Source organism: Sturnira hondurensis, unplaced genomic scaffold (assembly GCF_014824575.4).
Source record: "Sturnira hondurensis isolate 20B ecotype Veracruz unplaced genomic scaffold, ASM1482457v3 Scaffold0014302, whole genome shotgun sequence".
Classification (NCBI taxonomy): domain Eukaryota; kingdom Metazoa; phylum Chordata; class Mammalia; order Chiroptera; family Phyllostomidae; genus Sturnira; species Sturnira hondurensis.
This window is the reverse complement of record NW_028086933.1, coordinates 10022263-10038888: the sequence shown is the minus strand read 5'-3', so window position 1 is coordinate 10038888 and position 16626 is coordinate 10022263. Positions and strand designations below refer to the sequence as shown.

General features: G+C 36.1%; 1 pseudogene; it reads left to right on the top strand.

The window, feature by feature from the left end:
- Positions 1-13698: 13698 nt before the first annotated feature.
- On the top strand, positions 13699-15186 carry LOC118998478 (RING finger protein 10-like; annotated as a pseudogene).
- Positions 15187-16626: the final 1440 nt, after the last annotated feature.

The window sequence follows — 16626 nt, the reverse complement described above, 5'->3', positions numbered from 1 at the left end:
TGGTTACCTCTTGTGTGTCTCCCACTGGGAACTGGCCTGCAACCCAGGCATGTGCCCTGACTAGGAATCAAACCTCAATCCTTTGGTCCATAGGTCCACGCTCAATCCACTGAGCTACACCAGCCAGAGCTTTTTCAACAATTTAGTAAGCAGAATTTTACATAAGCTGGTAACTGTTCTGTAGTGCCTGCTAATAAGTTTCTGCCAAATATTTGAGTTCAGTAGATAATTTTGTTGGAGGCCCTTTACATCTCATGATTTTTAAGAGTTCCCCCCGCCCCTAGTTTTCTGAGATGGATCTGGTACCACTCAGCAGGGCTGAAAAGAAAAACTTTCTGTCCCTTATTTCCTACTTCTTCTCAGAGGAGATTTGGTGTTTGGAACTATATCAGGCACCTCAAGGACTTTGATGCTGAAGCTTTTTTTGGTGCCATCAAGTGGCAGATATTTCTTCTCAGAGGTTTTTTTTCCCCCCAAATCAACAATTCTCCTTTCTCAGAATTTGGGTTTGATACGTTGATTTAAACAATTATTTTTATACCAAGTAGAAAGGTATACGTTCAACAATTACTTGTTGTGAGTTACTATCATGTCACCAACATCCAGAGAGATAAAATAAGAATTTATTTTTATTTTTTATGTATTTATTTTTTTACCACAGTGATTCAAGGAAAAAAGCAAAAGTTCCTGGTCGGAAAGAGAAAAGGAAGTAGAGATTTTAGCAACACAGCTATTGGAGACATACAGAAAAGAGTAAAGTCATCTAGGGGCTCTGGCCATGTTCTGGGGGGAGGGAGAGAGGAAAACTGGCTGAGTCAGTGAGAACGGTCTGGTAGACCAACCCCAGAAGTTCTGTTCAATTGGTAGATATGACGACCGAGAAACTAAACCTATAAAAGAAAAGTTTCTCAAGAGTTTACCCAATACGTATCAAATTGGTCATTTAACTTTCATTTATTTGTCAAGCCCCAGAACCGGTACTCTCACCATTTTGCACAATGCAATTGCTCTGAAGAGTCACTAAGTGGGTCAATACAGTGGATTCTTCTTAGCCTTTGTCTTCACTCTCTTTACTTTGCTCACTGAGGAAAATATTTGCTCCCTTTGCTTAAGAGCTTTATGAATACATTTTCTCTGATTTTCCTTCTAATTTTTACTGTATACCCTAGTTTCCATTTTAAATTATGGTTTTTGTGGTGCTTTTCTTAAATATATTTGGAATTCAAATATCAGTAGAAACTTGAAAATTAAATAAAATTACCAAGTTATCCCACCACAGGTTGTATAAGAAAAATCAAGTAACATCTTTAAAATGTCCACAATTCTTGGGGTTTTACCTTTTGTCTCAAATACATCTGAAATGCTGCTGAAATAGAATTTCACTTGTGCCTCATTGAGTGAGACTTCCTTTTCTCTCTAGCTCTTATCTGACCTACACCTGTAACTCCTCTCTTGTATTGTTAGGACTAGAAAAGAAAAGGAGGGAAAAAGAAGTCTCTTAAAGTGCATCCAACTTTGCAGAAATGGGAAGTGACAATAAGAATTAGTACTCTAGTAAGAGAATAATATAAAATTGAATATTAGATAAGAGCTCTCATTATAATCTGATTATAGAAATATATTTATAAGAATTTCTCTTTAAAATTATTTTCCTAGTTACTGAGGGTGGTAAATGTTGCTGAGTGAGCATATGTACTGTTTGGCCATCATATTCAAAATGACTGTGCAAGTAGAGCAATGAATCTGCATCAGTTTTGTGTTAAACTTGAACACTCTTCTGCGGAAACTATTGAGATGATTCAGAAGGCTGCAGCTATGGGTAATTGCTGACTGGCAGCTTCATCACTACAATGTGTGCCCCTTATGCATTGTGTTTCATGCAGATATTTTTGGTGAAACATAAAATCACTCAGGTGACTCAGCAGCCCCACAGCTCAGAGTTGGTACCCTGTGACTTCTGGCTTTTCCTAAAACTAAAACCACTTTTGAAAGGGAAGAAATTTTAGACTGTTGATGAAATTCAGGAAAATATGATGGGGCAGCTAATGGTGACTGGGAAAACTGTGTGAGGTCCCAGGGTGCCTACTTTGAAAAGGACTGAGCATCACTGTACTATGTACAAGGTTTCTTGTGTCTTGTATCTTGTTCAATAAGTGTTTCCATTTTTCATACTAAGAGGATGGATACTTTCTGGAAAGACTGTACACACATATACATATACCTATATATCCACACATATATACACATTCATATATTAAATTATATACCATATGTACTCTTCATAACTATATGCTATATAGTTATATATATATCTTACTAATTTGAGAGTAAATTGGAGGTCATGTTTCTTCTAAATACTTCTAAATGTATTTTTAATAACAAAGATATTCTTTTATGTAAATATAGATTTCATAAATTTCCAAAAATTATGGAAATTGAACACTAATATATTTCAGTCATTATTGAAATTTTATCAGTTTTCCCTATATATCAATTATTGCTATTGTTTTGAGGTCTTGGATACCATTCTTAATCACATACTCAATTTATTTCTTATATATTGTAGTCTCTTTTAATCCAAAATACATTCTCAGTACTTTTTTGTTTTCCTTGATCTTGACTTTTTGAAGAGTACAGGTTAGTCGTTCTCTAAAATGTTTCTCAACTTGAATCTGTTTGGTTTCTCCTCATGAAATGAGGATTTGTTACTGCGTAGTCAGCTTCACCATGACAAAGAAGCCAAAACTCTATGGAAAAGTAAATTAGATGAAAATTATGGAAATTAGATATCAAGTGGCCGCATGGAAAGGAGATTCCCAGGCAGTTCTGGGCAAATTAATTCAATAGTGCTGTCAGTGAAAACATTTAACCTCATTTACCTCTTTAGAGTTTGAGGGTCTATTCAAATTTTATTCTGATGCATGGATGATCAGTCTGAAATGATAAGGCATTTACGTGATTATCAACTGTCTACACTACAAAAGCTGACACGCTGTTGGGGCCTATTCATTTCTACATCCCAAATACCTGGTTCAGTGTATACATAAGGACACTGAAGAAATGTTTGTTGAATGCTTGAATCAATATGGCTTTCAATAATAATAGTTTTGGTTTGTTTTTGATATCCTATCCTGATTCTGAGGCCTTAGTTAGAAGCCTGTCAGATTCCCTCTTCGAACACCCAATGAAGTTCATATACCTAACCACTTCCCATACCATGTGCTCATGTACCAGGGCCACTGGGCACCCACACTACTCACCCTGGGCCCTAGGCACCAAACGACAAAGGATAGCCCTTATGCCCAAACCCACCTACATTTTCTGAAGTAAGCAATCCACAGGGAGCCCACGAAACCAACCCCTTTTTATGCGCCTTACATGGGTTGTCCCCTACAATTCCACCCAAATGCTGGGGTGTTGTGCCTTTCTAAGATTATTTATTATTCCACTTCCAACATTTAAAAAATATTCTCTAGAAGCATGCTCGTTTACACACATTTTACATATTTTCTCTCAAATGTTTAAGTAATCACAACACTAGTGATATTTATATGGCTAATAAAGTCATAATATTCTTAGAAATAGCATTGGGATTTATAAAATTTTCTAGGTTCATCTTTAATGCTGAGATAAAAAAAAAAAAAAAAAACACCAAGTCAAGAATCCACTCTTGACTACTTTGAATTAAGTAGCAGCACAAGAAGCAACGGTTAATGGCATGGACTCCAGAACCAGCTTAATTGGTTTGTTGGCTTCATTATTTATTTATGTCCAATGTGATCTTGCACAATTTACAAATCTTTCCATGCCACAGTTTTCTCATCTGTAAAATGCAATGTTAACAGTTTCTAATTTAAGGTTCTATTCATTAGATTATATTAGTTAATATAGTTGACGTGCTTATAAAACTTGACACTCTCAAGTAGTCAATAAATGTGAGCTCTTAATGAAGACTGCCAATGTGAGGAAAACATACAGACAAAAGGACATGTCTAAGCAGCTGCACAAGATATCTCCAAGTCAAAGGTAAGAAAAAATAGACAAATCAAAAACCAGTAAGATATCATTTATAAACTATCAGATGAAATAGCTTCAGTGTTACCCTAGATTGTAAAATGCTTGAAAGAGAAGAGCAGTGGCCATTCTCGTGCAGTATTGGTGATGGTCTTAGCTGTCTAGACTCTGTGGAGTACAAGCTAATAATGTCTGTCAGCATTTAAAGTCACATATTTTTCTATTCAGCTCCTGCTATGAATTTCCCCCCCCCAGTACAAAAAAAGTAGTATATAGAAAAATACACATGAATTTCTTCCTTTGTACAACCATACAAAGATATTTGCTATAGATTAAGAAATTGTGAAGAGCACTGGCTGGTGTGGCTCAGTGGACTGGGTGCCAGCCTGCAAACCAAAAGGTCACCAGTTCAATCCCAGTCAGGGTGCATGCCTGGGTTGTGGGCCAGGTTCCCAGTTTGGGGTGCACAAGAGACAACCACTCACTGATGTTTCTCTCCCTCTTCTTCCCTTCTCTCTCTAAAAATAAATTAAAAAAATAAAAAAGAAAGAAATTGGGAAGAAATACTCAACTTTTAATTTTATAATATCAAGTACAATTTGAATATATACACATACATACTCACATGTCTCTATGTGTACTATTGTTGCTATCACTGCTATTACTAGTATTTAATTTAGCAAATATTACATGGGGGAAATTGTGTTTTCTTATTCTTAGTTTATTCTAAGAAAATAATAAATGCACTATTTTTCAAATACTGAAAGGATGGAATGGTTCGTCATAGTGAAAGTATTTTGTTTGAGGTAGTCAAAAGTGGAAAAGAGCCCTGGCTGGTGTAGCTCAGTGGATTGAGTGCAGGCCTGGGAACCAAAGGGTTGCTGGTTCGATTTCCAGTCAAGGCACATGCCTGGGTTGCAGGCCAGTTCCCAGCAGGGGATGCACGAGGAGCAAACACACATTGATATTTTTCTCCCTCTCTCTTTCCCTTCCCATCTAAAGGTAAATAAATAAAATCTTTTAAAAAGTGGAAAAGAAATGTTGACATACTATAAAATAAAAGTGATATATTCATGCTGAACAAGTACACACAGAGCTGTACACACAACCTAACCCCAAGTGAAGCTGGGGTGAATGGTTAGCATACGGTAATATCATGCACTGCCCAGCACATAGTCAGCATGTCCATTTACTAGCTCTTTGGGTTGTTATTGCTATCAAAGTACAGAGTTAAATGCTTGCATTGTTTTTGAAATAAGAGATTGATGGGGCAGAGAACTGGATGTGTTTGCAGAAAAATAAACTCATTTTAACACAAAAAAATTTCAAAAGTAAGGTGACCTTTCAAATATTTTTGAATAAAAGTCTGAAATGAGATTATGTCACCTAGAAGACATTACAAATAACAATGCTCCTGTTTTGGTAGAGGTAATGAGTTTACTTGTATATTCTTTGGAAAATAATATTGTGAGATGCATTCTAACATGAATGGATTTTGAAACTTTCAGGAAATGCAGGAGCATAAGGTCCACAGGGTCAGTTGTCATCATAAATCTATGTCCTCATTGTGATATGTATATATTTGGGCCCCAACATTGACATATATATATTTGAAGCCAATGTAGAAAACTCTGCATAAAACCTAGTTCAAAAATGAGACTGTTTTAGAAAAAATGGACCCCATGAATAGCAGATTTCTACACTAATAAACTTTATGGTTTTATTTTTATTTTATTTATTTATCTTTAGAGGGGAAGGGAAGGAGAGAGGAAGGAAACATCAATGTATGGTTGCTTCTCGTGCATCCCCTGCAGGGAACTGGCCCCTGCGGGAAACTGGCCTGCAACCCAGGCATGTGCCCTGACTGGGAATCGAACCGCAATTGTCTGGTTCGCAGGCCCGTGCTCAATCCACTGAGCTACACCAGCCAGGGCTTAAACTTTATGTTTTAATTAAGCAGTATTTCCCTATGGAATAATTACATATGTTGTTTACTCAACTATGTTTTTAAAGGTCATTAGCACTTCTAGAATGTACTTTCTCCTCAGGCTACAAGTTAAGAGCTTTAAGAACATTTGCTTGCATTATGAAAGAATTACATAATAGGTACTCTGCTCATTGCAAATCTCTTCCCCTACAAAATAGTGTGTCCAAAAATTCAAGCATACTCATATCCTTACTTTCATACTTTGTCTATAAAGTCTGTCATAACCTTATCATAAAGAATTATTCCTTGGGTTCTATAGAACTGCAGGTTTTTTCTGATATCCTCAAAAATTACTATACCAATGGAAAATTCTCCAGCTTTGATAAGTTCTCATAGCTGCTGCTCATAAGAGGGAGGGTGCCATAAAATGCACCGCCAGGAAAACATGAAGTGTTGTCTTTTGAACTAAATACTTGCTAATGGAAATAAAATTTGCCACATGAAACACTCAAAATGGAAGCAGTTGTGTTCCTTTTGGAAGACTCTCTTGGGAAACCATTACAGCATTGGTTTAGGAACACAAGAAATCTATGCATTTTAAAGGCTTATGGGGGACCTGGCAATATGGAAAGCAAGTATATTTTCCTACTTGGGCTATTGTAAATCTACAGAATTTGGAAAATTATGTATTATAGTTGTATTGCACATTATATAAGATTATCTAATTGGATTATTTGAAAAACAAGCTTATAAGTAGCCTCATGGAAGCAACTAAAACTATTATCTTTCAAAATGTTGAACCTGGCTTATAAGAATTCTATCTGGCCCTGGCTGGTGTAGCTCAGTGGATTGAGGGCGGGCCTGCGAACCACACAATCGCGGTTCGATTCCCAGTCAGGGCACATGCCTGGGTTGCAGGCCAGTTCCCAGTTCCCGGTTCCCAGCAGGGGACATATGAGAGGCAACCATACACACTGATATTTCTCTCTCTCTCCTTCCCTTCCCCTCTAAGATAAAGAAATAAAATCTTTAAAAAAAAAAAGAATTCTGTCTGTATTTTAGGGCTTCTGATTTTGTTTCTCTTGGCTGGGATACTGAAATCACTCAGTCTATGCCAATATACTCATTGATAGCACAGAGATTTTTAGGAGAGAAAGTGCTTGGCTAGGCATTATTAGGGGATTGAAAAGAGGTGTTTCCTACTTTTTAAAATGTCTACCTATCAATTTTATAAATTATTGCCTAAAATACTTTTAGATGTGACTGGAAGATGATGCTTGCAAAAAAAACTTTTGACAAAAATAGTTCTGGACATATCATATCAGCTTGTTTAGGAAGGCACTAAGTGTGAATGACTGGAATAGCAATATCATGTCTGGCCAAATACCACTTTTTTTCTACAAAAAACATTGAACCCTGGTGCTGTTAAAATTGGATATCAAAGGGACAGAGGTTCATTCAACCAACACAACCGGATATTAATTCAAATTGCATTTTATGTATATTTAATCATTTTCCTTATACTAATTTAAAACGGTAATTTACTTAGTTATTTCTTAGAATCCTATCCTATCTGTGGCATAGTAAATGCATAAAAGCAGAAATAAAAAAGCAAGATGAAATTTATTCTTTGCACCCTTCATTTCCTACTTGGAGAAGAAAAATACACTTTTCTTCCCCCAGCTATAATTTGTTGTATCCTTTATCATTAGAAGTACAAAAACATTGTGAGTAGACATGCTTAATTTGAGAGTAGTAAGCCTTTCATGAAGTATACATTTTTAAATTGATAAAAGTATTCAATGTTTATACTTTTAATAGACAAAAAATCCTGACAAAGGTAAAATCCTTTTAACCAAAGGTAAAACTAAAAAAAATCCTGACCAAAAAAAAAAAAAAGAACAAATATTTTAATACTGTTAGAAGATATTGAAAATACTCTCTTATATGATGTATATATTTTCTATGCTCTGAAATGGATTAAATGCTATTAACATGCTTTTATATATTTCTACTACATGGATATTATTTTTAGACACTGTTTTCTATGTGTGAAGGCCTAATGTGAATGAATCTACTTTTCTTGTTACTGTTATTATTTTTTATTGAATTTATTGAGGTGACACTGGTTAAGAAAATTATATAGGTTTTAGGTGCACAATTCCACAACACATTGTCTGTACACTGTATGGTGTGTCTACCACCCCAAAATAAGTCTCCATCCATCCCATATATCCCTTCTAAACACTCTTCACTTCCCCATACTCCCTCCTGTTGGGAACCACCCTGCTGGGTTTCAGAAGCTGTAACCCCCCCCACCCCCACCCCCCCACTCAGTTTCTTTCCCAAAGTTTTATAGCCCTTTAGCTAACTGACCCTGACTCAGGATCAAAGAACTAAGAACTAAGGGAAAGAACAAAGAACTAAGCCCTCATAGTTCTTTGAATGTTATCTATTGTTTGATCATCACTACGTGACAATGATTGATGAGCTTTACCTGTATTCCTGTGTGAATTGAACCCAATAAAAGCCCATGGAGGAAAAGGCTCCTGACCCTTCTTTGAGAGATCAGCCACCTCTCCTCCCCAAGCAGATCATGTCTAGGTAGACTTCTTATTCGTGGTAGATGGAGCCCCCCCCACACACACGCATTCCCCCCAAAATCACCACATTGTTATCTGTGTCCATAAGTATTTTCTTTTTTTATTCAATCTTTCAAATCCTCCACACCCAACACCCCCTGCAAAGTGTCAGCCTGCTCTCTCATGACTCTGTCTCTATTTTGCTCGTTAGTTCCTTTTGTTCATTAGATTCCACATATGAGTGAAATCACATGCTACTTGTTTTTCTCTGACTGACTTATTTCACTTCACATAATGAAGTACTTTTCTGAGAGTGAGATTACTGAATGGAGGGACTGCAGTGTTTTTAGCATGTCTGTTGACTTGTTTCTCTAATTTTAGCTCAAGTAGCTTTAAAACTCAGCTCCACAGCAGAAATCCAATTCCCTCTGAAAATTCAGGACAAAAATGCAACTGAATTAATTGGAAAAGCCTTGAACTTTAGAGTTAATCTTCTGGAAAAATGCCAAATTAAATGAAAAATTACTCTGGTTTACCTTGGACATAGCTTCACACTTTAGGAAACTGCCTTTTTCTTGCTAGAGTGATAAAGCTTCCAGTGTGCCTTTAATACTATACAAGTACTATTATGACTTCAAATAACAGTATCAAAATATGAATTACAAGGCATAGTTATGGAAAAATTAGAGAAATAAGCACAAGACTAGCTTGAGTAAACTCATCAGTATATATCAAAATATTAAAGTATGATAATATGCCCTGGCTGGCATAGCTCAGTGGATTGAATGCAGGCCTGCGAACCAGACGATCTAGGTTCGATTCCCAGTCAGGTCACATGCCTGGGTTGCAGGCCAGTTCCTGGCAGGGGACACACCAAAGGCAACCATACATTGATATTTCTCTCCCTTTCTCCTTCCCTTCCCCTCTAAAGATAAATAAATAAAATCTTAAAAAAAATAAAAAAAATAAAATCTTTAAAAAATAAAGTATGATAATATGAGTTCTTCAATTTTGGAATAATAAAAACATAACCTTATCATTTTTGTTTATTTTCTACTTTTGTTCTTTATTTAAAGTTCTTCTGAAGCTCCACATGTGTATCCATGAAAAAATGGGAGTCATCTTCGTGTACTGAGTTAGAAAAAAGTACATAGATTTACTGACTTGTAATGCGAAAATGCATTTTCCATCTTGAGACAGAGCAACTTGATCACTTATAATCACTTATTATTCACAAAGCATTGCAATAGCAGCTCCTCTCTCTCTTTTTTCAAGTGATATTTATTTTTATTTTCTTGTATATTTACATCACCTTTCTACTGTTATTTTATTACAGTTGCCCCATTTTTTCCCCTTTTCTCTCCTCTGCTTTCAGATTCAATTCTCACTTTCACATTCAATTCCCACACTGTTGGCCATGTCCATGGGTCATTCACACATGTTCTTCGTCTAGTCATTTCCCCTTCCTTCCACCCCTCTGGCCACTTTCAGTCTATTCCATGTTTCCATGCCTGTGGTTCTATTTTGTTTGTTAGTTTATTTTGTTCATCAGCTCCTCTCTAAAGTACTCTTTGAATGGGAGGTATCACCAGAACCTCCTATTTTTTTAGTCTATTTTCATCACTGGTTCATATGATTATAATGACATATAGAATCTGGTATTACAAAAAGATTTATATGTTTTATTCAATGGTATAGCAACATGGGGTGTGAGCTACTCACCATGGGTGCAAATGATAGGTGAGTACATTTGGCTGTAGGGGATTTAAAAATACTATGAATCTGACTAAAATTCAGTCTGCTTTTTATTATCACAATGCATCAGCAATTCTACATTATGAAAGTGGTGAAATGCTTCTCTCCCCCATGGAAACTCACTGTGATGGAATAGAATTTCATGCAGAAATGAAAGAGGAGAGAGGCTCATCTTTTATATTAAATAAATGGCATTTGGTGTCATTGCAAATATAACTTGAAAGGGGAACATATTTATTATTTTGATGTGCACTCTCTGATAATCAAAGTGGAAATGATATTTAAGGATGTAAAACTTCCCTGCATACAACAACACTAGGGCTTGAAAGGGATTTCAACTTGAGGCTATTAAAATTACATACATGAGGCCTGTCTAGAAAAAGTCCAACCACTATTAATATAACAAGAATGGTTTGCACAACCTCGATGTAACCTGGCAGCCAAGGAGAGTGGACTGGAATGTGCATGCGTGAATAATGACAACTTGACAGTATTAGTCAGTGGGGGAGGTAGACACCATTGAATGAGCATGTGTACTGTGTGACTGTCACTTTCTAAATGACTGAGCATGTAGAGCAATGAATCTGCATCAGATTTTGCATTAAGCTTGAACATTCCTCCATGGAAACTATTCAGATGGTCAGAAGGCTGCACTCATGGGAATCTGATGATTTACAGTTTCATCATGACAATGCACCCACCTGCTCACGCATCAAGTCTTGTGCAGAGATTTTTGGTGAAACATCAAATCACCTAGGTGACTCAACCCCGTACAGCCCAGACTTGGTGCTCTGCACAATATCTGGCTTTTCCCGAAACTAAAATTACCTAATGCAGAGAACAAATTTCAGGCCATCAGTGAGATTCAGGAAAATATGATGGGCAACCAGTGGCAATTGGAAGAACTGTGTGATGCCTTTTATATCTCGTATTTTCTTCTAAAAATGTCTCTGTTTTCCATATTGCATGGCTGTATGCTTTCTGGACAGATCATATATATTTATTTCATTATATATATATATATATATATATGTGTGTGTGTGTGTGTGTGTGTGTGTGTGTGTGTGTGTGTGTGTATAGTGCATAATGCATATAATATCCCACAGCTGATGTATCTTATATCATTAGTTATCATTTATATTACACATAATTATATGCTGTATAATTCTAAATTCTGCCTACATTTTATATCCAAGTTTGTATGGATTCACATATTATCAGACTAAAACATATTTACAAAATAGGAACTAAATCAGAATCAAAAAGTTTCATGTGAAATAAGGAAGAAGGACACATAAGCCAAATCAAACATTATCTATTTATGACTCAATAATCTCCATGAGGACAGAGATCTTTGGCTTTTTTGTTACTGTCTTATTCGGAGCCCTTGGTGAGTGAAGTTTCTAAAAAAGAACCACCACCAATAGACATCCCAGTAGGTGCAAGACAAAAACATAACATGGTGTCAGGAAAGAAAAGAATTATTATGATTTGAGAGAATCTATTGTTAGGGTATAAATTAATAGAAAAGTACATATTTGCTCTTATACTCTAAAAAATATGCAAATATGATGAAATGGCACAGAAGGAAACTGCTCTGGAACATGATAGTCTTGCTTCTGATATTTTTCTTTGTTTTTGTTTTTAAAACATTTCTCTTTTTGTTTTAATTAAATTTATAGCGGTGAGCCCTGACTGGTGTAGCTCAGAGGATTGAGCATGGGCCTGTGAAGCAAAGGGTTCGATTCCCACACAATCACGGTTCAATTCCCAGTCAGGGCACATGTCTGGGTTGTGGACCAGGTCCCCAGCAGGAGACACATGAGAGGCAACCACACATTGATATTTCTCTCCCTCTCTTTCTCCTTCCCTTCCCCTCTCTCTAAAAATAAATAAAAATATCTAAAAATAAAAAAAAATTATAGCAGTGACATTGATTAATAAAATTATATAGGTTTCTACTATACTACTTTATGGTAAATTATGTGTATATTGTATGAGTTAATATACTCATGCTTCAGATTTCAGTGGAATGTGGGAAAAAAACATTATTGTAATACCAAGAAGTGTTTTCTAAACAAAGAAAAGAGGTATAAATGAACATAAGCTGTCTCTTACAAGGAACTCCATGGGGATATTTCCTCTTCCTTCCAAAGTTTATTTTTTGTTATTTCTTTTCATTTTTAGGACAGGGTATAAGAATTGGGCTCTCTTTTGTTGGCTTAACTGTACCCAGACACGGATATTGCAGGTTAGCAGTTTGGATTCCTTAAATTTTTGCTTCATAAACAATCATGTAGTTTTTCTGATTGTTTTCTCACTATCAATTCCTATAGAAAAATATTTTGAATTTAACACACTGTAATAGCAATTGAAAAGACCAGAACATGTGATCTAAAATGTAGTAGTATTTTACATAAATGGCATATATACTATATTTCACTTTTTAGTTTTCTTCTGTGACTTCTAGTCCATTGTATACATTTTAGTAGTCCATTGTATACATTTAGATTCTTGTGTTGGGATTTAACTGTACCAAGTTATTTTTGATTGGAAAATACATCATGTTACCAATTTTTATCTAAGAATATTTTTAGGTATGAACTCTTTTAAGGTTTAATTTGATTCTGAGTTTATTTTTTTCTCATTCTGCTGTTTCATTTCTGTCTGTGTGTTAGCACATACTATCCACCATCTTTTTACCTTTAGTATCCAGCAGTTGATCTAAAAAATACAAATGTGTCCTATGGTCTTCTGGAAGAGAAACGCATTATTTCTGAATTGCCTAAAGTACAAACTGTAAACATATAGTCTTTACTCCCTAGATTTTAAAAGGTCCTAAACTAATCTTGCCATCATCTTCCTAATTTTTAATTAATATCTGCATTTCATTACACAGAAATTATTCTTTTTGTTTATTGTACAGCATAGAGGAATATTGCTCAGTTGAAAAATAATTTCCTTACCTCCACCATGACTGATGCTACTTGGCATTACTGGACATACGTCCCTCTGAATCTCTCCTATAATGCTGCAGGGTTCCAACAGTGAATGTTCTACTTTCTCTCCTATTGCTTTTTTCTGTTTTCTTTGATATCCCTGATATCCTCATTAGCTTGTTTTAGGCTTACTACATCTTTCAGTGCAAACATTCTTTAACTTGGTGTTAGTGCTGAATCTCAGTAACGGCTATATAGCTCCTAAGAAGAGGTTTATATAGAAAAGAAATAGTAATTAGTTGTGCTCAGTTGCCATGTATCTTAAATAAACATTGCAGAAAATAAAGCTCTGTAAGTGTTTCTGAGGATTTTCTTTTTAATTTCACTGAATTTCAGTTTACTTTTGGTTTCAATGGAAGTTAGTTGTTTTGATATTTCAGGAATGATAATCAGTGGATCCTGATTTGTAACTGTTGTTCAGATGGACATACTGCAGACTTCAAGTGACGCCGTGTGGCAGAACAGCCAGGCAGGTGGTAAGGGGAGTACATAGGAACATATAGAGTTGCTCACCTAGGTAAATTCTGATGAAACATAACATGGTGAGGAAGAGACTGATTTACTAAGAGACAGTTCTTATCATTGATGATCTAAAATTAAACACAACAGGTTGAATTTAGAGTGATAATCAAATACATTTTAAACCATCACTTTATATTGTATAACACTGAATTTTTAAATTTTTACTCAACTTTTTCTAATACAAAGTATTATCATGAGAACCAAAATCAAAATAGTAATACATTAAAAATCAAGGTGGCCTGGTGGAGGAAGAGGAAGCAGTGTCTAAACCAGAGGCTGAGAGGTGATCAGAGGCCTGTGATGACTCAAGTTTAGCAGATGACAATCTTGGAGACTAGACCATTTGTACAGAGTCCATCCAGCAGAAACCCACTGCCCACTGAAGCTTGTCATACCTCAGCAGCTCTCCGTTCCTACTTTTGCTGAGCATTGGATGGGCACTACATGTCCCTGCCCCCAGTGAATGTGTGCTGCCTTGTGAGGGAGGATGGCAGCCTGGCACGTAGCCCCAAGATCTTAGCAACAGTGATGGAGATCCCTGGGTACTACATACCCGAGGATGTTCTATAGCATCATAGGTACCTATTTCACTTGCTTCTCACCTGCGAGTTCAGCATCTATGAACTGGCTCTGCAGCCTCTGGTGGTCTCTAAGGAAACCTTAGAGACATTCTCAGGTTAACTCTGAGAAGAGGAAGCATCAGTGTCACAAGAAAGTTTGGGAGGAACACCATGGAGAGAGCAAAATTGAGATGGAAGAGAACAAGAAATGGGACAACTACTCAGAAGTCCCCATTCCCCTAGAGAATCTATGGCAATTCCCTGCCTTCAATTCCTCTACTTGCTCCTTGGAAATTGCTTTGGGTGCCATCAATTATAAAAACTGTCTCTTAGTAAACCAGTCTCTTCCTCATCATGTTGTGTTTCATCAGCACTAAGGGCCACAGGGCTTTTGCTGTTTCCCTGCTTAGCAGAAGTCCAGGTGCCCAAGCAGACTTTCTGCTCACCTCTGTGTCATTCACTGACAGTCACAGAAGTCTTCGTTCTGCATTGGGAGTCTGGAAGAAGACTGTCCCTCCCCTTCTTCTGCCCAGATGATGAGAATTGGAAAAGCAAAAGCAGATGTATAGCCCAAATGGCTCCAAAGAAAGAGGAAAACAGCTTAGTCCCTCCTGCCACTGCGGACAATGATGGGGGGAGTGATAACTCAGACCACATCCCTTTGCCTATTTTCCAAAATTTCTTCAGCCAGGCTATTGAAGCAGGCTTCATGAATCCGGACATGCCAGCTACTTCAGATGGCCTCTCTGAAGAGAAAGGATGAAAAAATAAGTAAAAAACAGAAACAGAAAGTCTTGTTCAGCATCTTAGTTGTTCACACCAAGTGACGTTACTGGCCCAGGTTAGGTTCTCCATCTGCTTTTCTTTATTATGTGCTTTTATTTGAGTTTAGACAAATTAGCTCTGGGGTAGGGTATTCCCACAACAAGAGGGGGGAACAATAAGATTTTAAATACAGAATATTTTCCAGGTTCTCATTTTTACACCTGTGATACTCACAAGAAAAAAAAGTGGCATTATAGTTCTAATAACTTTATTCTTTGTCATGTTTCTAGTGGAATTCTGGGGCACTGATATTTATCAATACATTGACTACTATAGGTACACATATAACTTCCGCTTAAATTTTGCAGTTATTAAATAGTCTAAAAATAGAGATACCAACAGGAACTTCAGCATATTTTCAACATCCCCAAATAATATCAACATGTACATTAATTCAAGAGTTATTGAAAATTACTGGCAAACACCAGTGATAGGTGTGCAAACACCTATCCTGGGCACTGATAGAAAATGACCTGGATCCTGAATAAGGAGATCCTATAGATTATTTCTATTAGCTACATTACCTTGGAACTCCATACATTGTGTCGGCCTACCACAGAATAAGAACTCCGGCTAACATTTACTGAACACATACCTCGTGTTCAACACCATCCAAATTTCATCTGTGAGGGGGATGGAATTAGCCTCATTTTAGAAGCTAGAAAAGTGAAGCTGAGGAAGAAAAGCAATTGTTCCCAGAATCTGGAGAAGAATGGGAATTTGAATCCAGATTTTCATTTTAGTTATAATCCCTGATTTCTCCCATATCACTACAAATTCCTAATACAACACCTAACATGTAAATGATGCTTTAGGTTTTCCTTATATTTTCTATGTTTCATTCTTTTGATAATCCACAAAAATCATTTCACAAGCATTGAGTTGGTAATATCTTTAATATTTATATGAAGGAACTAAGAAGTAGCAGATGTACACTTCATTTTCTCTTTTAGGGTTTTTACATTTTTTGTTTGATTTTTTGTTTGTAAATCCTTTTAAAAATAATCTTTTTGAATTATTGGGTTGGCCAAATAGTTTGATTTTTTAAAAAAAATTTTTCCATAAGATGGCTCTAATAGTGCTTAGTTGTCCCTAACTTTATTCCTTCACTCCAAACAATTTCTTTAGATTGTATTGTAACAGCTGTCATATCAATTTGCATTTTAAAAAGCATTAAAACTCGTGAGTTTTTGTGTATCCATTTTAATATTGAAGATGGAAGAAAATATTTGTATATTTTCAGCATATTATTTTTTCAAGAAAGGTAAAAATGCAACTGAAACACAAACAAAGATTTGTGCAATATATGGAGAAGGTGTTGTGACTGATCGAACGTGTTAAAAGTGGTTTGCGAAGTTTTGTGCTGGAGATATCTTGCTGGACAATGCTCCATGATGGCGTACACCAGTTGAAGTTGATAGCAATCAAATCGATACATTAAT